Consider the following 26,308-nt stretch of genomic DNA (forward strand, 5'->3'; position numbering starts at 1 on the left):
GCAAAAAACCCGACATTTTTATCACAATTATCAGTAATTTTTAATAAAGTAATACAGAAAAATGTTAGTTTTCTTGGTTCGAAAACAATTACTTGACAAACTGTATATGTTTGCTGTTGAAGACTCCATAAAACTGCTTTAAACTTACCAGTTTAAGAAAAATATGCCCACAAATATTTTGTATGCCAGTATTCTAAAAATATAAGAGAAAAACAGAAAAATTAGTATAAAATAATCAGGAATTGTTTGTATTTGTTAAACATTTATATTCGAAAATTTGTATTGAATGTATAACTACAAAAGCAAACTCTTCATATGTCGATTAATGACCAAAACGCTTCAGCAGTTCATTCTCCGTCGGAAAATAATCCAGATCTACGTTCATTGTGACTGGTTGAAAATTGTAATTCATTAGTTATTATTCTTATTGTAATATTCCGCCTAAAATTATGTTTTAATATGTATGCTTTTCAGCACATGCTAAACAAGAAATTCTAAAATTGAGGTTTAGGTGGCGTTTGTCATGTAGTGCCACACAAAGTTGCTTTTACAATTTTCGCTGTCTCTTAAGATATTATTTATTCATTTATTTTTATTCTTATAACCTGATTTTTTGACCAATCCAAGCCCCAGTTAAAATGTCAATATTCTTCATTCCATCTAGGTCATTTGCAAAATATCTTGTCACCCTCATTCGAATTCATGTTTCATTATTTCAAACCCATGTTCATGTTACGGATTTTTCTAATAAGTTCCAATTGACCCCTCATGACTTGTCACGTGACACAATTGGAATCTGCATTACAATTTTCACTTGTAGGTCACTTTAAATTAAAATTATTTTAATTTAACCAAAAATCCCTTTACACCATACGATTACTATGGACCCAGCGAGCTAGCCAGCCTACCTATCAACCACACAATTGGTACAACACCACACGTGAGTCTCCTCTACTCGATTGCAAAGTAAAAATTCATCTATTATTCATGGATAATCTTTGAGAGACGATGTGACGATTTAAAGTTACATGATTGTGAATTTATCTGGGTAAAAGTTTCAGAAATTTTATTGTAGTTGGTAGGCATGCATGTTACAGTTCGGTGTTGTTGTTGTTGTCAATCTGTGGAAACGAACATTCATACATATGTACATATGTATTTGCATTTTAAAGTGGGTGTATACATGGATGTGTGTACATGTAATCAAGAGTCATATGTATATGTATGTAGGTTTACATAATGAACATACAGTTAAAATTCATAGATATGTATGCATGTACGAATGTACATATGTATGTAGTTATGTATGTTGGCATGTTTACAATTGTGTATTTGTATTTCCGTCATTCGTCCCTGTGGTGAGGATTGTTTTGTACAAAAATCCTATTAATTAAGTGCATCCTCTTTCCTTCCTTCCGTCGTTCATTTGCAGCAAACTATCTTTCACTTTACATCTATACATCCATCCATCACCTCCCCATCACTCCCTCGTTTCAATGAATTTTGAATTTGAAAATCCTCAGGAGAGATATTTATCCGTTTAATTGTCACAAAACATCCGCTTATCTTATCTTATGTTGTTGTGGTTGTCCTCAAAAATTGTTGTAAAATAGTAGGCTTATGGGTTTAAAACATATGTAGGAAGTATGAATGTCTGTTTGTCTGTCTGTCGGCCGGTTGGACTCTGTGTCTGTTTGTAGGTATGTATGTTCGGCATGTAAAAGGGATAAATGGTAAGGAAATGTAATAAAATGTTGTTGTTGTTGCCGTTGCTCCGGTTGCTACCGATGCCATGTTATATACTTTAATATTTATGCGTTTTTGTATATCTAATGTGTGGCATTTAATTATAATTTTATGTTTAATTACATAAATAATAAATGTAATTTTGTTTTGGGGTTTTTTTTTTTGTTGTGAAATGTGGAGCACAATGCAGGTGTGAAGGTGTGTTTTTGGGGAAATGAAAATTTGTTACTTTCAAAAAGGGGATTATTTTTGTTGTAGACGTGAATTTTTGGTTAAGTTTGGGTAAATTAAAATAATTATAATTTAAAGTGATCAAAAAGGAAATTGAGCTGCAGATACACATTTTGTGGCGTAGACATTCAAGAGGTAATATTTGATTTTTTTGAAATAAAGGGTAAATTTGAACGAATGGTAGGTACCACACATATCCATGGATATTGTGTAACATTTCAAGTTTTCGATAGGCCTGGGGCTGGATTCTTATTCTATGAAATTTTGAAATGGAAAAAATTTTTAATTTTTTTAATTAATCGATATCTATCGAAGTACTACATACACATCAACCGCTATGCGACGATCGTTGGTTAGGTTAACATCGCCATTTGGAGCTCCTATTTATACATTCAAGATTGCAAATTTGCATTTGCGAATTTCAAATTGAAGCTTTTTTTCCAAAGACGACTCATTTGTCTCCCTTCTATTCTAGAAATCAACAATTTCAATATTACATCATTTTACAGCCGTTAGCTTTTTTCCATCGTAGACTGTAGTATGTCTTTCACATCGAAAGATTTAAGTGAATTGTAGTTCAGAACGCTAAGACGTCAGCAACATTGTCTGTTAGTTGGCGACGACCCAGGTTCGAATCACAGCCGGGCTCAGCTGATTTTTTTATTTTTAGGTTTTGCCTTTTTAAAGGCTAATTCTCTATAGGCCATATAGCTCGATTAATTCAATTAATTAAAAACCTCACAAATAATGGCCTTCGCCCTAAAAAGGCAAAACTTAAAAAAATATATATTTTCCTTATAATTTTTTTCATTTGACATTTACTTCCTTTATAATATTTTTTTGAAAAATGTGCCTGGAAGGCATGAAAATTCCAAAAAATATCCTTATTTTAAAGTATAAGACGTGACGCCATCTATACTTCAAATTTAACGTTGTCATCAGAATGTGTCGGAGATCTAATACATATGTACAACATACTTTGGGGCGGAATATCTAAATAATATGAACCGAGCTACATGTTTATGGGGATTAAATAATAATAAAATACGGTGGATATTGGAAAATTTAGTCACATTGGGATATAAATAGCGACAAGTAAAAAGAATCGTTCCGGTTTGCTGACAGCCTCAGTTTGTGATTGTAAAAAGAGAAAAAGGAATAGCAATCTCGGTAAACCTAAACCTTCTATAAACATGTCCCAAATCTTTAAAGAAAATAACATAATTTTTGATGACATATGCAATTTTAAAAGTGACCAGTCAAACTGCACTCGAGAGCAATTTTTAGGCATGTGTGCGGTAGGAACATTGCGCCAAATTATTTCATTTGCAGATCCCATTAACACGGTCCATATGAATTAAGTTCATAGAGACAACAAAGAATCGTACAATAAGAACCTACCATGAAAACCTCTGATCGATTCCCAGGGTATACTACATCACATTTTATACTGTGTCAAAATATGGTATGGTTTCTGACAATTCTCTGAGTATTTCAGCCATCTAAAACTTCTCTACAAGTTGTGCATTAAAACACGCCGCTCTGACTCGGATATAAAAAAGCACTGTGGGTAAATCTGCACATTTTCCTAGAAAGGATCTAGTTTGGTCCTGCAGCAATGCACAAGAAAAATGTAGTCTTCATCTATTGAAGATCGAAATTACAAAGTAGTAGCTGCTGAACTTTTTTTGTCTTCACGAAGTCCGGCGAAGATTTGAGAGCTATGTCACCACCCTAACAATTCGGTCATGAATAGATATCTCCCAAACGTTTGACAGTGCCGCTCTAAAATGCAAGGCAGTCAGTGGATTCTGAACTTTTTAGACCTCACGAAGTCCGGACTAAGATGGTTGGGGAACATCCCAAACACACTCAGTTTGACTGTTCCGCACCTTACAAGGGAGTCATGATTATCTGCTGTAAGGAGATAGAGCCTGGACGAATGCACAGTGGATCCACCCATTGACCAAAAATAAAAAAATGAATGTCAAAATTTTGGTACAACATCTGGCAACTCTGACAGCTATGACATGGACCTTTTTAAAAATATATTAATTTTTGCTTCATTCGAACGCGATCTTCTTAAGAATAGCTTCAAAAGTCGGAACATTTGACTTATATTTTTTGTTGTGAGTACAACCTCTATTTTAAGTGGAAGTAAAAATATTCAAAATATCGCGAAACTAAAACGTATAGCAAAATATTATAGTGGACTTTGAAGGGCGAGGTAAAAGCTTAATTTTCATTAAAAAATAGTGTTTTAGCGTGTTGTGGAATTCTAGTTAGCTGCATATTTTCTTAGTGTATTTTGTAACGCCAATTCGATCATATACTTAAATTTGACCTAAGGTTTTAGTCATGATGCCCACCAGTGCCCACCTCGGGAATAATTTTCCAAAGTAGGTCATGGGTTTAAGATTATTCAGTGTTAAAATCAGCTGCCATCTAGTGCCAGACTATAAATGGTGGGCCGCTGACTAAAGCTGCCCTAGAATAGGGTTTCTATGGATATATTAGCGTATAACTCTGTTATCTGACCACGTACATTAACATAATTGGCATCAGTGGCAAGATGAAGAAATCTTCTTCCAAATTTGCCTTACGTTCGCGGTACGTGCCTTCCAGGATGAACGCTATAAGATCTATATTAAAAATTTTACCAATTTTCAGGCAAAAATTTAGATTTTTTTAATCCGCTAAATTGGTTGGATTTTATGTTGTTTTGGAGATTGTTTTGTTTCCGCAAGCCTATTTTAGCATCATAAGATAATCGCGACCTTTGTTCATGTCATTTTTTATTAACAGCATAAAACACTTCTTACCGTATACCCTCCCGAGGGGAAATGGGGGAGATTGTTACGCTTGTGGTTTCTTAAAACACTCTTCGCAGCAGCACAAAGCTGTAACCAGCGCATTAGCTTGATATTTACACGGGAAATATTTTTGGCCACTTTCTCCATACAAGTGGATCCACTGTGGAATGGGTGGAATTGACACACACACATAAATTTGTGAAAATCCCTTCGGATTTTAATAACAGCTATATTATATGTCCCAAATTACTTATGATGGGCCAAATATACATATTTGAGCAATATCAAATTCTGGACCGATTTTCACAAATTTTTCTTGGATTCGTGTTTTGGTCACAAAAATAAACTCGTATTTTTTTCATCGTATGGAAAGTAATTCTGGCCTGTAGAGCGATTTCCTGAGAATTCGCCTTTGGCCCCCGTACAAAGTACTATGGAAAGAAAAATCAGTCAGGGAAAGAAAAATCAGTCAGGTTAACCGTAGAAATCGGTTTTTAGCTGCAACACTGAACTGTTGAAGTTTTTGCATCGATTGAACCATAAATGCGGCCTATAAAAGATTTTCGTGAAAATGCACCTTTGGCCACATACAAATTACTATGTAAACAAAGATCGCTCAGGTGTTTTTATCCTGTTAATCGATCGGGATAAAATTTCATGGGTGGACGTTTCAAAAACAACAAAAAACAAAAATGTATTCGGACTTGGATATAAAAAAGTACGTCCTATATCATTGAGCTAATATAATTCGGCGTGCACTCATTGCTATGCGGGAAGTCTCCTGATCCATCCTTGGATATTTATGAGTGGGACGAAAGATGCAACTTTGGTATGAAGCCAAAATGGAATATCTTCGCTAAAAAATTCAGAACTATCCTCGAAGTACCTTATCGACGCAGGAACCTTATCGGCAACATTTTGTTGCGCTGATGCACCGAAAAATTACAAAATAAAGTAGAATGTAGATAAAGGTATACAATCAGGGCAAGTCCACTCACTGTACTTGCTGTGTCTGTCAATGATTTTCTTAGCCGGAATAGGATGCTTAAAACCTGTAATCAGTCATTTATTATTATTTATATATTCCGCTCAAAATTATGCTTTACGAAGTAGACTTCTCAGTGCATTCTAAAATTCAAAATGTTAAAACTGAAGTATAGATGGCGTAATGGCATATATTGTAACCTGTAGCTTTTTGTACCCTCCACCATATTTAAATTTGTCATTCCGTTGGTAACATATTGAAGTATTTGTCGAAGACCCTATAAAATATATTTTTGATCAGCATAAAATTCTAAGGCGAAATATCCAAACTACAGGTAGCAATTTTTAAGATAGAGTTTTATAATTTTGTACAGATGTTTATATTACTCCTAGGATGTTTGGTATTGAAAATGGGCAATATCGGTCCACGTTTTTATATTGCCCCCAAAAGAGGAACCTCCCGATTTTTTTAAGATAGTGTTTTAAAATATTGTATAGAAGTTTCTATTACTCCTAGGATGTTTGGTATTGAAAATGGGCAATATCGGTCCACGTTTTTATATTGCCCCCAAAAGAGGAACCTCCCGATTTTTTTAAGATAGAGTTTTAAAATGTTGTATAGAAGTTTCTATTACTCCTAGGATGTTTGGTATTGAAAATGGGCCATATCCACGGTCCACGCTTTGATATTGGCCCCATAGGAGAAACCTCTCGATTTTCGTTATTTTGAGGATTTTAACTACATTTTTTACTAATTTAACTGAAACTTGACATTTGAAATTGCCAATGGCCAAGAAATTTCTCCACTAAAAATTGTCAAGATAGATCACGTTTTGATATGGGCCCCATTGAACGGTACCGCACGATTTTCGGGCCTTAAAGGTTTTAGCCTCCTTATAACACCAAAATGTGGGAAATTTGGTACTTAGTCTTCGTTGGGGTATACACATTTCCATCTGAAATAAGTCCATCTGAAGTTAGTTTTCATATAGCTTTCATAGAACCGTAGCTCCAGGATTTCGGTATTTTGAAGCTTGTGGCATCAATATCCCACCAAAATAAGTGAAATTTTGTGGTAAGTTTTCGTTGGGGCTACAAAACTTTCCACTTGAAATTTGTAGGTATAGGATCACGTCTTTATATAGTTCCCTCCCATAGAACATTGAAACGTACCTCCCGGTATTTTGAAGGTTGTGGCCTCAATATCAGACCAAAATGCCTGAAATTTGGTTTTTAGACTTCGTTGGCGGTATAAAACTACCAAATTTTTCGGTATAGGTCCAGATATTCATATAGCCTTCATAGAACGGTACCTCCTGGCTCTAGGTATTTACAAGGCTTTAGCCTCAATTTCTCACCGAAATGGCTTAAATTTTTTAGTCAGTCTTCGTGGGGGTTGTAAAACTTTCCATCTGAAAGTGATCTGTATAGGTCCACGTATTCATATAGCTCTCATAGAATCGTACCTCCCGGTTTGCGGTATTATAAAGGTTGTGGCCTCAATATACCACCGAAATAACTGACATTTTTGTAATAAGTCTTCGTTGGGGGTATACAACTTTCCACTTGAAATTTGTCGGTATAGGTCCACGTCTTTATATAGCCCCCATAGAACATGGAACGGTACCTTCCCATTTCCGGCATTTTGAAGGCTAACGAAATGTCTGTAATTTTGTGTTTAGTCTTCATTTGTGGTATAAAACTTTCCACCAGCAATTTGTGGGTATATATAGGACCCATAGAACCGCACTCACGGTGGGTAGAAAACCTCCTCAAGTCGGCATTCTGGCACGTTTTAGTATTCAAGTGCGGCCATCGACTTTACCTTGCTCCAATTTGTAATCTTATTGTTAATAGCAGTGGCTTGTGCGTATGATTTAAACTTTCTATTCAACGTTACACCCAAGGGCTTAAGGGATTTTTAAAGCTTCTGGTCTCTTATCTCAGGAAGTATAATAATAATTGTTCCACAAACATCCCATACGGGACAAGGGAGACTTCTCTCATATCAATAAGTGCACTCCGATTCATATTTGCTCAATGATATGGGACCTACAGTTTATCGCCAAGTCCGAACGGTGTGCCCTAAGAAACCATTTGTAGAGAACTTCTACATGGCTGAAATATTTAGAAAATGTCGCCAACATTACTGAGGGGTATTTTGCAACCGTTGAAATTGTTGATGTTGCCTGGCCTTGGAATCGAACCCACGACATTCAGCATGCAAGGCGGGTGTGCATACCATTGCACCACGGTGGCACCCGTGGAAGTTCCACAATTATCCTGAAATAGCATTTAATCTTATGTCAAAATTTTGAACTTTCATAAGGTAGTACCCGAAATCGGTCACTTTTCAGGCAATCAAACGGACCACTGCCTGCCAAAGTACTGCAGATTTGTATGCCTGTTTGTTACAGCGCCATCTATACGTCATATTATTAATATGTGCAGATCACTTTGAAAGAAAAAAACCAGAGCATACCTTAAGGGGGAATATTTAAAAAATATATACGAATTATGGAATTTTTTAAAGCAAGCTATCTAGATCGAGTATATTTATTGGCGTGGAAAGATAAAATAGAGTCAATATTGTAACAATTATTTTCTTAGAAGAAAAGAAAGATATCAAAATAGCGGTTGTCCAAAAAAGTGTCATACATCCCATGAATTTAGAAAACCGCTAAGACGAGCGGGGCTGTAATACATATTGCAATTTCTGAATAATGTCTTTAAGCTTTGTCTCTGAGACCCTAGTGATTTTTAGATTAAATACTCGTATGGTGGAGTTTAAAAGACATCAGATGTGAAAAGATTGAAGAGCATTACTTTCGCCAAAGTTTTTATAGCTGAGATAAACATCCCTTTAATCTATATTTGCTGTGTTGTGTATCTCCTTTTCAACAATTGTGTTCTTTGACTGAATGCAATTTCTGTTTGCTGGGTATAAATCAATTACTTTTTGTTTTTAATTTTCAATCTTCACCTACATTTGTAATCTTCTTCCGTATATCTTCCGGTGGTTGAATAGTTTAACATTAATAATTTAATATGTTTAAAAAAATAAATAATCATTCCATTACCGTGTTTCCTAATAAATTCGTGTTAAATGTTGTTGTGGTTGAGTTGAGTAAACTGTTGGTTTTTATTTTTGTCCCAATCTATCTCTCTCTTGTTCATTGCTGCGGCTTATCAGTTTTAGAACAAATATGCAGGCACTTGAAATACAAAAAAAAATCGTTATCTTATCAGGGAAATACCAAATACTTGGGGGTTTTTCCTCAACTCCTGAACTCGAAAAATTACTAATTCTAGTCAAACATGCAGCAGCATGTTACCACAACATGCATATCTAGGAGGAGGTTCTACACTGGGTGACTTGTTAGGCGGTGCCAGACATTAACAATAACATCTATATATGAGTGATTTTGTTAACCTATATTTACATATGATTTCTTGTTTGCTCTCCTGCCTGCCTGCTTGGGCCTGTTTGCTTGACGCCTCACTTTTTGGCGTTTCATTCGTTTATTCAGTGGTGGCATGTTGCTGCTCTTCATTTTTATACAGCGATCATTTACATAAACAATCGTGTTTTATTGAATTGGCATAAGGAACAAAAATAATAAGAATGAAGGCAAAAATAAAACAAAAATCAACAAAATTATACACAAGTGATTGCTGATAACATACTGCCACCCCACCAAACAGCACCACATTGAAAATAAATTAAAATAAAAAAATTCTCAACGACTTTAATGTTATAAAAATAAACTTATACCAGTCAAATTGTATGAAAAAATAATGAATTGGATTCAAGATTTGTTTAAGGGGAAGAATAAAGTTGTTTTTCTATTCATAGACCCAAGGGGTATAAATATTAAAAAGAGAGGTTTATTGTTATGCTGAAATCATCCGTAAAGTATTTTGTCATCTAGGGAAATGCTATTTATTTTTAAAATTAGGCATCTGTCCATAGGTCATTTAGGTCCACTACTCGTAATATTTTTGTTTGTACAGTAATAAGCTGAGGGCAAAGGCTGAGTAAAGGCTGGTTTGGTTTTTCAAATGTATCAATTTAAAAAAATTCTAAGTTCTGTGTTTTTAAAACCTCCCACCAAAAATTCGGATCCGCTAGTCATTATGTAACCCATTACAAAGTAAAGTAAACAAAAATAACTGCATATAACTTACTGAGTACTGTGGCACAGAGCGTGTTTAGTCGGACATACAATTCCTAGGGTTGTGTGTTCAAATCCAGCAGAGAGCGAAAAATATATAATAATATGAAGTGTGTTGAAATTGAAAACAAATTCCACCTCAACTGTTCTAAAAATATAAATTTTTTAGCTTATTTTTCAATTTATAGTGGCCACAGAATAACTAGATATTCTAGTGGTCATAAAATAAAATAATGTGTTAGTACCGGGTTTTGTAAGTAGTTACGACAACAACAAAAATAGTAAACGTTTTTTTATTGGGCTGTAGATAAAAAAATTAAGGCATGGATTTTTTCTAGTTTTTAAGAGATGTTTTTTAAAATATTTTTTAAGGTTCTAAGAGGTGGGTTTTTATAAAAACATTCGTTCAAGGTTTGGATTTGAAAAAAAAAAATCAAAGTGTGTTTAGAAAAAATTAATTCCACGGATTTAAAAAAATAAATATTTGTAAAGTTGTTGATTTTTTAAAACATTTTTGAGCACAAGATTTGTTAAATAATAATTTTCCAATGATTAAAAAATAATTTTCCAATATTTTTCAAGTCATGGATTTTTTTAAATATTTTTTGTGGCCTGGATTTTTAGAAAAAATGTCAAGCTGGGATTAAAAAAATATATATTTTTCAACGCGAGAACTTTTTAGACATATTTTTTGAAGGCGTGGACTTGTTTTAAATTATTATATTTTTCAAGTCATGGATTTTTTACATATTTTTTTGGCCTGCATTTTTAGAAAAAAAAATGTCAAGCTGGGATTAAAAAAAAATATATTTTTTTTTTAACGCGAGAACTTTTTAGACATATTTTTTGAAGGCGTGGACTTGGTTTAAATTATTATATTTTTCAAGTCATGGATTTTTTTACATATTTTTTGTGGCCTGCATTTTTAGAAAAAAAATGTCAAGCTGGGATTAAAAAAAATATATATTTTTTTTAAGGCGAGAACTTTTTAGACATATTTTTTGAAGGCGTGGACTTGTTTTAAATTATTTTTCGGGTGTAATTTTTTTCACATTCCTTTCAAGTCGTGATTAAAAAAAAAAATTGGTTAATATTTTTTCAAAAATATTTCTCCAAGGCTTGTATTTTTAAGCAAATTTTTTTAAGGCATGAATTTTTTTAAATTATTTTTTCAAGGCGTTGCCTTTTTAGAAAATATTCTTTTAAGGCGTGGACTCTTTTAAAATTATTTGTTTATGCTGGATTTTTCAAAAATATTTTGTAGGTTTGATTTTTTTTTTTTGAAATTATTTTTTTAATGATAAATTATTTTTCCAAGTCGGATTTTTTAAATGATTTTTCAAGGTGTGATTTTTTTTTAAATAATTTTTTTAATGCTAGGACTATTTCACAACTATATAAAACTTAATTTTTTCAAAAATGTTTTTGTACTTTTTTAAAATTATTTGTTCAATACATGAATTTTTCAAACATATTTTTTTAAGAAAAACATTTTTTTTCAAGCTGTGAATCTTTCAAAAATATTTTTTCAAGGCGTGCATTTTTCAAAAATGTTTTTTCAAGGCGTAATTTTTTTCAAAAAAATGTTTCAAGGCCGTAATTTTTTTAAATAATTTTTTTATGGCGTGAATTTTCTCAAAATTATTTTTCAAGGCGTGATTTTTTTCCAAAATCCCTTTTTCAAGGCGTGAATTTTTTCAAAAATTAATTTTTCTTGACGTGGACTTTTTAAAATTATTTTTTCAATGCGTACTTGAATTTTCGATGCGTGAATTTTTTTGAAATGAGTTTTCGAAGCGTGGACTTTTTCAAAATTATATAAGACGTAATTTTTTTCAAAAATAATTTGCCAAGGCTACGCGCCATTAAAAAAATGCTTGGATTTTTTAAAAAATCAAAAGCGTGGATTTTTTACAAACATTATTTCAAGGCGTGGACTTTTTTAAAATTTTTTCCAAGGTGTAATTTTTTTCCAATTTTTTTTTCAAGTCGTGAATTTTTTCAAAAATAATTATTCCAAGAGATGGTCTTTTTTAAAATATTTGTGGGCGTTAATTTTTCAAAAATATTTCTTCAAGGCTTGTATTTTTAAATTTCTTTTTCAAGGCGTTATTTCTTTCAAAATTATTTTTTCATGGCTTAAGTTTATTGTCTTACGTTTTTTGCTTAGTCAGAGTTTCAGCGTATTTTAAGAAAATTAAGAAAAGGATTTTTTCAAAAATAATGTTTTCAAGGATTTTTCAAAAATATTTTTTCAAAACGTGAATTTTTTAAAAATATTTTTTCAAGGTGTGAATTTTTCAAATATATTTTTCCAAGAGGTGATTTTTTCGAAATTATTTTTCCAAGACGTAATTTTTTTCAAAACTATTTTTGTTTTTTGTTTATTTAATATATACTTCAATTTGATTTTTTACAATGGTTATGTGTTGCCCCAGCGCCTTCAAGGCTTTGTTGGGGCTTACTAGTTTGAATAATAAACTTTTAAAGAACGGATGACTACTTTAAATGTGTGAAATACATACACATGTATGAATATGTAAAAGTTTTAAATCGAAACAATTATGTCAGAAGCATTTGTATATTTGATAACAAAAATGATTTTATTTCTCTTTTAAAAGAAGATATTCTTGGAAGATTTTTTATGCCATTAGGGATACGGTTGTATTCCAAACATCCACTATGTTCAATACGTTGTTTAGTCACTTCTAAACGACATCTCTTCACTCTTATGTTTGAACAATTTCTTGTATTTACCACAGTTTGGTTGGGATTAAACTGGATTGACTTCAGACCAATACTATGTATGGATTTAAATATATATGTCAACAACTGCAATTTGTAACACCCATACAATGGTAAAATATTTTTGGAAACAGTTCTGTAAAGCTCGTGCGTTGAGTACAAATTAGGGAGATTAAAAACAATCTTCAGAGCCTTATTCTGGGACTGTTGCAGCGACTTAAGTTGTGCGGTTTTTTGGTGGGCATATATAATTGCCATGTAGTTTAAATGACTCGGTATTAATGCATTATATAGCATATATTTGCTTTTAACATCAAATTTTCTCCTGAACTTCCGCAGAATTCCGATGGCTGGCGCAATTTTCATTTTTAACGCATCAATATGCACATTCCACGTCAAATTGATTTGTATATGTATACCCAAATATTTTACGGATTCGCATTCAAAGATGGTAGTTTCGCCAATGGATACATTGAAATCTGATTCACTAGGCCGAGGTCGAAATCTTATAATTTTTGTTTTGTTGGAATTAATAACTAGTTTATTGATCCTGCAATATTCTTTTAAAATCCCAGCATCGTGCTCCATTTGGGCCTTTAGTACCAAATCATGATTGTATGGATACAACAAGGTTACATCGTCAGCATACATAATTATTTTTCCATAGAGATTCAAATTGGAAATATCGTTAAGGAATATTGTGAATAGCAAGGGCCCCAATACACTCCCTTGTGGTACTCCATGCTCCACTAAGCCAACCTCTCCATTTACGCTGTTTACATCTACAAACTGTTTCCTGTTTCTAAGGTAGTTTTCCAATAGTTTGAGTTCTTTACCCTGAATACCATAATATGGTAGCTTTGAAAGCAGTATGGCGTGGTCAACTAAATCGAAGGCTTTTGAAAAATCGTAAAAAACTGCTCCCACTCCACCGAAGTTTGCGTCCAGACTATCACAAATTATATTGAGTACATTTACTACAGCTTCATGGGTTCCACTATGTTTCCTAAATCCAAATTGCATTGGATACATTAGCTTGGTTTCATCCAGAAAATTCCATAATTGTTTATGTATTAATTTTTCGTATAGCTTGTCAATCAGTGGCAATAAAGCTATAGGCCGGAAATCACATGTTCTATACGAGTTCTTAGACTTGGGTATTGGGATTATATTTGCCATTTTAAGAACATCCGGATAAATCGACGTATTTATCATTACATTGAAAATTGATGCAAGATGTTCGCTTATGTAGTTTGCGGAAGCCACTAGTACTTTGCCATCAATTGCGTCATATCCAGGGCTTTTACTTGTATTTATATTCTTAATTTCTTCTTCAATGTCAGTTCGATGCAAAACCTGCAATGAAAATATTTGCTGACATTGCACTAGGCTGTGAAGTTTATTACAATGGTCGCCATCTTTGTAAGGAATGCTATCCTTCAAGCTCTTTGGAATATTTAAAAAATATTCATTGAACATATCACATATGACATTTTCATCATATACTACCACATCCATGTGATTTTTTAAGTGTATTTTTTTCTTTTCTCTCCTACCCAAACATTCATTTAAAAACTCCCAAGATTTATTTTTTCAAGGCCGGATTTTTTTTAAATTATTTTTCATGGCGTGAATTTTTTTTCAAAAATTACTTTTTCAAGACGTGGACATTTTTATATTATTTTTTCAATACGTACTTGAATTTTTCAAAAACATTTTTTGGAAGGGTGAATTTTTTTGAAACGAATTTTTAAAAGCGTGGACTTTTTAAAAATTGTATAAGACGTATTTTTTGTTCAAAAGGATTTTTCCAAGGCGTGGAACTAAAAAAATCAGTTTTTTTTTTAAATTAATTCGTGGATTTTTAATATTATTTTCCACTCTCGGATTTAACAAAAATATTTTTCAAGTTGAGGATTTTTTTAAAACATTTTTAAGTCCTGGATTTTTCAAATGATAATTTTCCAATAATTAAATAATAATATTCCAATATTTTTCAAGGCATGATTTTTTAAAATTATTTTTGTGGCGTGAATTTTTTAAAAAAAAGTTGAAGGCTTGGATTTTTTAAAAATGCAATGCGTGGATTTTTTATACAAATTTTTTTTCAAGGCGTGGACTTTTTTAATGTTATTTTTCCAAGGTATAACTTATTTTCAATTTTTTTTCAAGGCGTAAATTTTTTCAAAAATAATTATTCCAAGAGATGGTCTTTTTTAAAATATTTGTGGGCGTGAATTTTTCAAAAATATTTCTTCAAGGCTTGTATTTTTAAATTTCTTTTTCAAGGCGTTTTTTCATTCAAAATTATTTTTTATGGCGTTTACTTAATTTAATTTTTTTTCAATGCGTGAATATTTCAAAAATCTTTTAAGGCTTGATTTTTTCGAAATTAGTTTTTCATGCGTGATTTTTTTTTAATAATTTTTTTGAAATCATTTTTTTTATACGTGGGCTTTTTCAAAATTATTTTTCCAAGACGTAATTTTTTCTCAAAAATATTTGTTCGAGGTCGGAATTTTTTCAAAATTATTTTTTCAAGGTGTGAATTTTTTCAAATCAATTTTTTCAAGGCCTGATTTTTTCAAAAATACTTTTTTCAAAGTTTGGATTTTTTAAACGATTTTTTACAAGGCGTGAATTTTTTTGAAATAATTTTTTCAAAACTTGGACTTTTTCGCAATTATATAAGACGTAATTCTTTTAAAAATATTTTTCAACGCGGAATTTTTTCAAAGGCGTGGACTTTTTAAAATTATTTGTTAAAGCTTGAATTTTTCAAACAAAAAAAAAAAAAAAATCAGGGCGTGAACTCTTGAAGAACATTTCTTAAAGCGTGGACTTTTTCAAGACGTGAATTTTTAAAACATAAATTTCAAGGCTTGGACTTTTTTAAAATTATTTTTTCAATGCGTGAATTTTTCAAAAATATTTGTTTGCAATTATTTTTTCAAAGCGTGATTTTTTCGAAATTATTTTTTCAAAAGTTTTTTTAAGGCTTATTTTATGTCAAAATTATAATTTCAAGGCATAATTTTTTACAAAAAGTTCTTCATTGCATGGAATTTTTAAAAATTAGCCTTTAATTTTTTGTCTCAACTGACAAAATTTGAACTTTTGCAAGTAAAATATAAAAAATGTCTAAAAAATTACCATTTCGGGGGAGGCCCAATCCAAGCCTCTGACTACGTCGGTGGTTGGATTTATGGGACTTCGGTACACTCCAAGTTAATCAATATCCATCTTTTATCTTAATAGATCAACTCAATAGATACATATAATTAAAGTTACCACTAGAAATGACCTTCGCCTTAATAAGGCGCAAATAAAAAATAGCATTTCCCTTCATTTGTATTAATTTTAATTAAACTAATCTTAAGCCATTATGTGCAACTCTTAACCGCAATCCAAACAATCTTTCTACAATATTTATTTAAATAACTTCTACTTTCCACAAGTATTTCCGAAAATTGCAATTTTAACCTTAATGAGATAAATAAATCAGGTCACCAATGTTTTTTTTTTTTTTGCTCTTCAACTTTTCAGTTTCAGTGACAAAAATCAAGTATTTGTAGAATTTTTAAAAATTCATTCAAGTTTTACAATGGAATATAAATTCTTTGTGATTTGGGTCATAGTCATTTGCCTCGAACACACATACCCTACCCCCCTTACCACTCCTCTGTCATCACTCACAAAGTATCCAAGTGACAAGAACAGATCCAACGCCCCCCTTGGTTAGTCGTCATTGGAATTGTGTGGTGCATTTGCATTTTAGTGGCACATTAAATCAACACAAAAAAACTGCGTCTTGAACTTTAATTACCATGAAACCATTTGGAATGATAATGCATTGTGCATTACAGCAGCAAAAGCCTTGAAGCCAACCAATCCCGCTCCCTCTTCCTCGTGTGAGTAGCTTTTCTCATTACTCAACTAAACAAAGAATGAGACACAATTTCGGAATAAAAAAAAGTTTTCTTAAATATTTAGTTTCCGTTACCACTTTGCTTCGTTAACTATGTCAGGCAAATGTTTGAGTTTCTAATGAATTTAAGTTAACTGGATTTTTTCTTCCTCTTCTTCTTTGGTGAAATACCCTTTCACTTGCTCATCCTTTTTGCTACAAAAACAAAAAAACCATCTCTCAGAAGAGTTTTTACATGCAAGTAATTTCCGGCTTTTATGAAAAGAAGGAATGGATGATAGATGGGTTGTGGGTAGTGGGGGGGTTTTGTATAATTTACTTGCCATGTTCTAATGTATAGCTAGCAAACATACAACATATCCTAGAACCATATGTAACATATGCATGAGTGTGTTTTGTGTGTGTGTTAGCCAGCTTTAACAATACCCAAGTGACTCCTTGACCTAATTTAGAGAAATAAGAATCATTCCGCTTTAAAACACACACCCAAAGAGGGTTTATCTATTAACCGGAACAGGGTTTTTTTTTGTTATTTTAATATATCTATGTGAAGGTGAATATACTTAGTAATACTTTGAAGGTTTAACAGTCATGTTCTTTATGGTTTCTATATTTTCCAAAAAGTTTCTTCCTATTTTCATCATGCCACTGATAACGCAATTTCTCTCTTGCTGACTCGTTCGTGAAATTAGATAACGAATGCTTAGAAAAAAACCAGGTGTTTAAATATTTTTAAACTTTACATCTTTGTGTTTATTTCAGCTTTAGTCCATATTTTGTTGTATTCAAGTATTTGAATAACAACAAAATGTTTTACAGTGGATATGAAATTGATTAGTTGCGGGCGGAGGGTAGGGAATACTATAGTTTCAGTTGTCACCAAACAACTTCATCAGTTCCCTTTTCCGCCGACTCTGTATCGATAAACAGGTCAATAAGCCCATCCAGCAAATTAAACAAAATGAGAAATTTGCTATATGGCCCTAAAACTGATTACCCTACAATTTGAGTCGAACTAAAGAATTTTATATCCACCACTGTTTTTATGTCGTCTTTGCTTTGCAAAGAATACGAACATAGGAGTGTTGCTTCAATAAGCGGGGGTAAAACAATGGATGGGCTTATTGACCTGTTTATCGATACAGAGTCGGCGGAAAAGGGAACTGATGAAGTTGTTTGGTGACAACTGAAACTATAGTATTCCCTACCCTCCGCCCGCAACTAATCAATTTCATATCCACTGTAAAACATTTTGTTGTTATTCAAATACTTGAATACAACAAAATATGGACTAAAGCTGAAATAAACACAAAGATGTAAAATTCTGCAGTCCAACAATAAAAAACGCCAACAACATTTTTAAACTTTGTTTAAATGTGATAACGTCTTTGAAACCTTTCTAATGAAACTAAATTTCAAAAATCACTCACTTCCGAGTAGAACGAGGAATCCCAAAAACATTGAAAAAACACTCTGTGATTTGTACACTCGCCATTCCTGATTTTGTGGAGAAACATCGTTTTGGATATTTCCTAAAATACTGAAATTTCTGAACACCCATTCTATTAACCACAACACTGAGTGGAGAGTGGCTTCCATTTCGAAGAGATAACAACTTTTGTGATAAATATTAAACAAACAGTAAAGAAAATTTGTAATCACAACGTCGTTTAACTGATTGTGGTGTTATCTGTAATTGGTGGAAACCATACACCAGAGAGAGAGGAGGCTAATTGGGTTTGGTTTTTGATAAAAGTGAAGAGTTTTATTAAATGAAATCGCTTATTATTGTAGTGACATACATGATAATAATAACGTGGTAGTTAAATGGAATTTGTACAACATAAATAGCAAATAATAACAAGGACTTAATTAAATTTTGTGTTTGGTACCCAACCACGAAATCGGTTGCTGATTCGGTTAAGAACACTTATTTTATGTTTAGATTGATAATATGGGTGTTTGATTTTTTATATTTTTTTCCACAGGGTGGTTTCAAAAAAAAAACTATTTTTTAAAGCGTGATTTTTTTCTTAGAAGCAATTTTGCAATGTGTAAAATATTCTACAAATAATTTTTAAAGGTGTGGTTTTTACATATTTTTTTCAAGGATTATTTTAGAAATGGTTTTCAAGGTGTAGTTTTAAAACATCAAAGTGTTTATTTAAAAACAATCATGGCATGAATTTTTTAAAATATTTTTTAAAGTAGGATTTCTTTTTATACCCTCCACCATAGGATGGGGGGTATATTAAGTTTGTCATTCCGTTTGTAACTACTTGAAAAAATCATTGTAGACCCCACAAACTATATATTCTTGATCCGCGTGCAATTCTACATCGATATAGCCATGTCCATCCCTCTGTCCGTCTGTGGAAATCACTCTACCGTCCGAGCGGATTGAAGTAGGTGGATGAAATTTTGGTAAAATCTATTATATGTATGTAGGAATTTTGGTATTGAAAGCGGGCTATGTAGGTCCACGTTTTCGTATAGCCCCCATACAAAGTGACGCGTCGTCGTTTTTAGGAAATTTTAAGATGTTTGTCCCATTTGACCACCGAATTGGTTGTAATTTGATATTTTGTGCCTCCAGAGGCTAAAAAATATTTCTACCAAATTTCGTTTACATAGGTCCACGTTTTGGTATAGCCCCCATATAACGCCCCATGTATAGTACGGGTCATTTTAAGATATTTTGAATGTATTAGTCTAATTTGACCACAGAATCGGTTGTAACTTTGCATTTTGCGTTTGGAGAGGCAAAGAAATACATCTACCATAACATGTTTACATAGGTCCACGTTTTGGTATAGCCCCCATATAACGCCCCATATATAGCACGCGTCATTTTAAGATATTTTGAATGTATTAGTCCCATCTGAGCACCGAATTGGTTGTAATTTGGTATATTGTGTCTCCAGAGGCTTAAAAACTTTTCTACCAAAGTTTGTTTATATAGGTCCACGTTTTGGTATAGCCCCCATATAACGCCCCATATATACTACGCGTCACTTTAAGATAATTTGAATGTATTAGTCCCATTTGACCACAGAATCAATAGTAAGTTTGTATTTTGTGTTTCCAGAGCTAAGAAATATTTCTACCATAAAATGTTTATATAGGTCAAGGTTTTAATATAGACCCCATAGGACGATATCTCCCGATTTTCGGTATTTTGAAGGTTGTAGCCTTATTATCGCAGCGAAATTCCTGAAATTTGGTATTTAGTCTTCGTTGGGGGTATAAAACTTTCTCCAGGAAATTGTTAGGTATAGGTCCACGCCTTCATATAACCCCCCATACCTCCCGATTTTCGGTATTTTGAAGGCTGTGGCCTCAATATTCTACCGAAATGGCTGACATTTGGTGGTTAGTCTTCATTTGGGGTATAAAACATTCCATATGAAATTTGTCGGTATATGTCTACGTCTTCATATAGCCCCCATAGAACGGTAACTCCCGATTTTCGGTATTTTGAAGGTTGTGGCCTTAATATTCCACCGAAATGGCTAAACTTTAGTGGTTAGTCTTCATTTGGGGTATAAAACATTCCATATGAAATTTGTCGGTATAGGCCGCACGCCCTCATATAGTCCCCATAGGACGATATCTCCCAATTTTCGGTATTTTTTAGGGTTTTAGCTATACTATGCTACCAAAATGCCTGAAATTTGATATTTCGTCCTCTTTTGGAATGCAAAACTTTCTCCCAGAAATTTATCTGCAGTCCACGCATGTACACCCCATGGAACGGTACATCCCAATTTTCGGTGCTTTGAAGTGGCCTCATTATAACACCGAAAAGGCTAAAATTTGGTACATAGTCTTCGTTGTGGGTATAAAACTTTCCACCTGAAATTAGTCGGTATATTTTTCAAAGTGTGGATTTCTTTTTAACATTTTTTAAGACGTGATTTTTTTAAATATTTGTCCGTGGCTTGGATTTTTTAAAAATATTTTTCAGGGCGTGGATTTAAAAAAATATATATTTTTTAAGTCATGGATTTTAAAAAATTTTAAGTCAAGAGTTGTTAACATATTTTTTAAGTCATGGATTTAAACAAAAAAATAGTTGTTTGTGGCATGTTTTTTAATTTTTTGGCGTGGATTTTATGAAATTATTTTTTCAAGACGTAAATTTTTTAAGAATATTTTTTAAGGTGTGGATTTATTTAAACATATTATAAAAATATTTTAAGAATGGATTTTTTAAACGTTTTTTCAAGGCCTGTATTATTTAAAAAACATTTTTGATTTTTTTTTCATTTCGTGTTTTAAAAAAAATTCAAATTGATTTTTTTAAAAAGTATTTGTCATGACTTTTTTCTATGCTTGTACTTTGAACATGTTTTTGAAGAAGTGGATTGTAAGAACATTTTCTAAGGACTGGTGTGGATTTTTGGAATATTTTCCAAGGTTTGTATTTTGGCAATATTTTTTCTAATGATTCCATTTCAAATCTTTTTTTATTAAGGCAGGCATTTTGTAAATTTTTTAAGGCCTGGATTTTTTGTTTTAAATATTTTTTCAATGCATGAATTAGCTATATATATTTTTTGAAGGCATGGATTTAAAAAAAATGCATGAAGTTTCTAAAAATAATTTTGCAAGGCATAGAGTTTAAAAAAGGCAAGGACTTTTAATAGAAATTTTTTTCAAAGCAAGGATTTTTTAGGAATATTTTTCTAGTTGGGAATTATTTTTTCAAAGCATAATTTTTTTTTAAATATTTTTTAGAGGGTGGATTTTTACAAAATATTTTGTTAAGTCAAAGATTTAATAATACATTCTTTTAAATCATGGATTTTTAAAAGTATTGTTTTGTGGCGTTTTTTTACATTTTTTGAATTCTTTCAAAAATATTTTTGAAAATTTTTTCAATGTGTGGGTTTAAAACAAAAAATTCAAAGTTTATTTGTTATGATTTTTTCTACGCTTGTACTTTGAATATTTTTTTGAAGAAGGGCCTGGTGTGGATTTTTAGAATATTTTTCAAGGTTTGTATTTTTTTTCAATTTTATTTTTGAGGATTGCATTTCAATTTTTTTTTTTTTTTAATTAAGGCATGAATTTTTTGAAGTTTCTAAGGGGCGGGCGGGTTTGTTTAAAACACATTTTTAAGGCTTGAATATTTTTAAATTTATAAAAGCAAATTTAAGGGTGAGTTTTTAAATAATAATTGTTCCACAAACATCCCAGGCGGGACAAGGGAGACTTCTCTCATATCAATGAGTGCACCCCGATTCATATTAGCTCAATTATATGGGACCTACTGTTTATCCGAACGGCGTGTCTAAGACACCACTTGTAGAAAAGTTTTACAAGGCTGATATACTTAGGAAATGACGCCAACATTACTGAGGGGTGTTTTGCCATCGTTAAAAAATGTTTTGATTTTGCCTGGCCGGGGAATCGAACCCACGACCTTATGCGTGCAAGATGTGGAATTTAAAAAAATATATATTTTGTTAATTTGTGGATGTTTTAAAACATATTTTTTAAGCATCTATTTTTTTAATAAAATATTTTTTAAATTTTAGATTTTGTTATCAAAAGTTTTTAATTGTGTTTTTTTTTTTAATTCTTATTTAAGGCGAGTTTTTGAGTTGTAGATTTTTTTAAGTTGTGGGTTTTTAAGAGTATTTCTTTCTTGTTAAAGGCATGGAAAACGCTCAGTCTTGTCGATATGTGGTTCCTGACTTTCTTCATTTTATCGCTATCGTTTTAAAGCTCATGGACAGTACTTTTAAATGCCGTCAATAATTTCTAACAAAAAAAATTGTTTAAAATAATTTATTAAATTAGTATATGTAAGTACATTTTAAATTGTGTTTTTCCCATAACATTTGCAAAATTCGCTGTCTTCTGCCGGCGATTTAATGTTTTATTAAATTGAATTAATTGAGCTATCATGACCTAAGGAGTTTTTATTGAAAAAGTGACACCTAGCGAAGTCCACACACATGTTTTCTCCTATGAACAGGACCAAAAAATAACGTTACCCACACAAAATTACCTTAAAATCGGTACCCATTTTGCCCACGTTAGAATAGAAAAATGTCAAGGCTCTTAGCTGGGAGGTATGGGCTTCTCCGTGAACAACAATGACTATCTGTGATAAAAGTTTCAAATCGATCTGAGGAGTGGTCCCATGCTAAATAATGGTTATTAAAATAAGACTTTTTCCGAAGAGTCAGGATCCATATCTCAGGGAATATGGATTTCCGCCCGTACAACATACACATATCGCTGTGATCAGTGAAATACGAATAATACATCAAAATAAAATAAAGTAAAGCGGATTTTTCACCTAAAATTATTTGGCCAAAGGTGTCTATATCTCAGTATAATTATGTTCTGACCGACGCGTCGCGACGTCTACAAGGTTGCCATGCTCAATCACTTTTCGTAAATCCGCTTCATATAAAATTCAATCCTCAAAACAAAATCTGCAACACATTTGATTTGTTGCTATAGAAATGTGACACAAGTAAATAGTAATCCCCGAACACTGACTGACTTGACTGCCACCTTGCTATTCCTTCCTTCACACTGTAGCACATCGCTAAATCACTTAAAATTGTCTTTCAATCATTTCCAATCATTTAACACAATTTGACAAACTATAGAACGTCGACACGTATGCCTGATCACACATCACATATGGGTACGTGCGGCGTGTGGGTGTCTGGCGGCTGGCATTGCTTACAGTTTATGTTTGTGGGTCGAACGTGCAGTGCACTGACTGAGTGACTGACTGATTGGTGAGTAGTAGATTCATTATTGTTTTAATGGACACTTCCTAATACGGATACTGTGTTGTGTCTGTCGCCGACTGAAGCTATGTCCGCTGATTTGTGGAAAGAGCGTTGTGTGAAGTAAGAATTATTGTTTTTAAATGGTTGCTGTTGTTGTTGTGTTTATTTATGCTAAACCGTAACTTTACTTACTAATAAATAACTGTGAACTTCCTGTTTCCTTATTATGGTGGATGTGGTGAACGTCGACAAAAACAACAACAATGTTGAAAGCTAATAATATTTTGTTTGATATTAAGTTGGTTTCACTTTGTCCCAGAAATAAAGAAGAATACAAATTTCAAATTTCCCCCAAATCGCATACAATAATTTTTTTGTGGAGTTTCCAGACTTTAAAGGAAATGAAAATCTTTGTTAACTTCCTAAGCGTTAGTTTACACTTGTGCGTAGATGCATGTCGTGTCGTGTTTGTTTAATAAAACACTTGTTGTGTTTTCTTTAATTGATTTTTAATTGAAAATGTTTGTATCGCCCGTTTGTTTTCTTTTTATTCCCTCACTTGTCCTAATTGGCAATTGCTTTCACCTATTTTTATTTTTGTTAGTTTTTGTGTCATTAGAATTTTGGATTGTAAAATTGAATTAAAATGATTTTTTTATATTTAAGGCATTGACACATTTAAATTGAGCGTCTACCCATAAAATGCCTTTCAATTGAACACTTTGTGGTTGGAGTAATGGTTTTTCGTTTTCCACAACATTTATGATATTTTTCTGAGTAAATAAAAGAAGTAGAAAAAGAATTAAAAATAGATATTACATAAAACACATAATGTAATGAATAAAATATTTACAATCTAATATTTTAAATATTGTTAATAATTTATTCTTATTTAATAACGTTGAAATGGGGTTTTTTGAAATCGATGTTCACTTCAGCTTTGAAGAAGAATGGACTATCCATCGTATAGATTTATTGGATTATTAAGTACATCAAAACTTCTTATTAAATTAGGGGTTTTATTTAAAAAAAATTTAGCTTTGACAGTCCACACCTATACAACGAATAATTCCCTTAAATGAATTGATATAGTCTCTTCATACGAATTTCTTCTATAACGTAGTGATTCTTCGTCCCTAGTAGCCACGTTTTAGACAAGTTCGACTTTTCAGTCGATCTAACAATGTTTGCCCATCCGACCATTGTATTCACCCTAGCATCCATTATATGTATCTAAATTATATTTTCGGAAATTTCAATTTTCCCTAGGGTAGAAAGCCTAAAAAGTTCGGATCGGAGAAACCTAATTGGTTTTCATACTTCTAGTCAATAGTTCAAAAAATTGCGCGTAAATGCCATTTATAGCCTGTTTGAGGATTATTTTAGAATTTACAGAAGGTAGTCTTTGTTCTACTTATTACACCGATATAATATTTTTTCCGTGGATAATTTCCTACTTCCTGAGATAATGTGTCAAAAAATCTAAAATGACGGAAGTTTTTGGATCGTTGGCTTTGATTAAAAAGATTTATTTTTTCGTAAGTAATTCTATGCTTGTTGACATATTGGCCCAAAGGCTCTAAAAAATTCTGGCGACCACCTAAACAACAACTATTCAAATCTGGAGTTGATATTGGCCTAACCTTTGCAGGTCGTAATACTTCTCTCATACTTTCTCTATGTTGAAAGATTGACTATATAGGATACCCCTTTAGGAGATATTCTATTTATAGAAGACCACCCAAGGAGACCTTCTATTTATAGAAAACCCCTTTGGGAGATCTTCTGTTTATAGAACACACCTTTAGGAGGTCTTTTATCCATAGAAGTACCCTTTGTGAGGTCGTATATTTATGGAAGACTCGTTTATGAGGTATTCTATTTGAAGAAGATCCCCTTTAGGAGGTTTTCTATTTAAAGAAGGCGCCTTTAGCAGGCATTCTATTTAAAGAAGACCCCTTTATGAGGTATTTTATGCACAGAACCCCTTAATGAGGTCTTCTATTTAGAGAAGACACCTTTACGAGATCTTCTATTTGTAGAAGACTCTTTTATGAGGTCTTTTATTTGTAGAAACCCCCTTTAGAACGTATTTTATCCATAGAGGACTCCCTTATGCTGTGTTTTATTTAGAGAACACCCCTTTTGGAGGTAATTTATCCAGTTTATGAGGTCTTCTGTTTGAAGAATGCCCCTTTAGGAGGTCTCTCCTCCTAGGCCTTCTATTTATATAACACACCATTAGGAGGTTCTTTATCCAAAGAAGACCCCTTTAGGAGGTCTTCTATTTTTTGCAGACCCCTTTAAGAGGTTTTCTATTTGTAGAAGAACCTTTTATAAGGTGTTCTATTTATAGAAGGCCCCTTTGGGAGGTCTTCTATTTATAGAAGACTCCTTTGGAAGGTCTTCTATTTATAGAAGACGCCTTTAGTAGGCCTTCTATTTATATAAGACACCATTAGGAGGTTCTTTAACCAAAGAAGACCCCTTTAAGAGGTATTCTATTTGTAGAAGAACCTTTTATAAGGTGTTCTATTTATAGAAGACCCCTTTGGGAGGTCTTCTATTTAAAGAAGATCCCGTTAGGAGGTCTTCTATTTATATAAGACACCATTAGGAGGTTCTTTATCCAAAGAAGACCCCTTAAGGAGGTCTTCTATTTTTTGCAGACCCATTTAAGAGGTCTTCTATTTGTAGAAGAACCTTTTATAAGGTGTTCTATTTATAGAAGACGCCTTTAGTAGGGCTTCTAATTATATAAGACACCATTAGGTGGTTCTTTATCCAAAGAAGACCCCTTTAGGAGGTCTTCTATTTATAGAAGAACCTTTTATAAGGTGTTATATTTATAGAAGACGCCTTTGGATGGTCTTCTATTTATAGAAGACGCCTTTAGTAGGCCTGCTATTTATATAAGACACCATT

At 32.4% G+C, this 26,308-nt stretch overlaps 2 long non-coding RNA genes across 2 annotated transcripts in view; one reads left to right on the plus strand and one right to left on the minus strand.

Annotated features, from left to right (window-relative positions):
* LOC141405906 (uncharacterized) overlaps positions 1-26,308 on the plus strand; it is a 162,502-nt gene that overhangs the window by 86,631 nt on the left and 49,563 nt on the right. The window lies entirely within an intron of this gene.
* The window catches only part of LOC141405946 (uncharacterized), a 54,259-nt gene that overhangs the window by 23,650 nt on the left and 4,301 nt on the right, over positions 1-26,308 (minus strand). The window contains exon 2 of the long non-coding RNA XR_012413291.1: positions 149-193. This is a non-coding gene — a long non-coding RNA (uncharacterized lncRNA). The remainder of the gene's footprint in view (positions 1-148; positions 194-26,308) is intronic.

The sequence above is a fragment of the Musca autumnalis genome, unplaced genomic scaffold, assembly GCF_047663935.1.
Source record: "Musca autumnalis isolate F117 unplaced genomic scaffold, ASM4766393v1 scaffold_5, whole genome shotgun sequence".
Lineage (NCBI taxonomy): Eukaryota > Metazoa > Arthropoda > Insecta > Diptera > Muscidae > Musca > Musca autumnalis.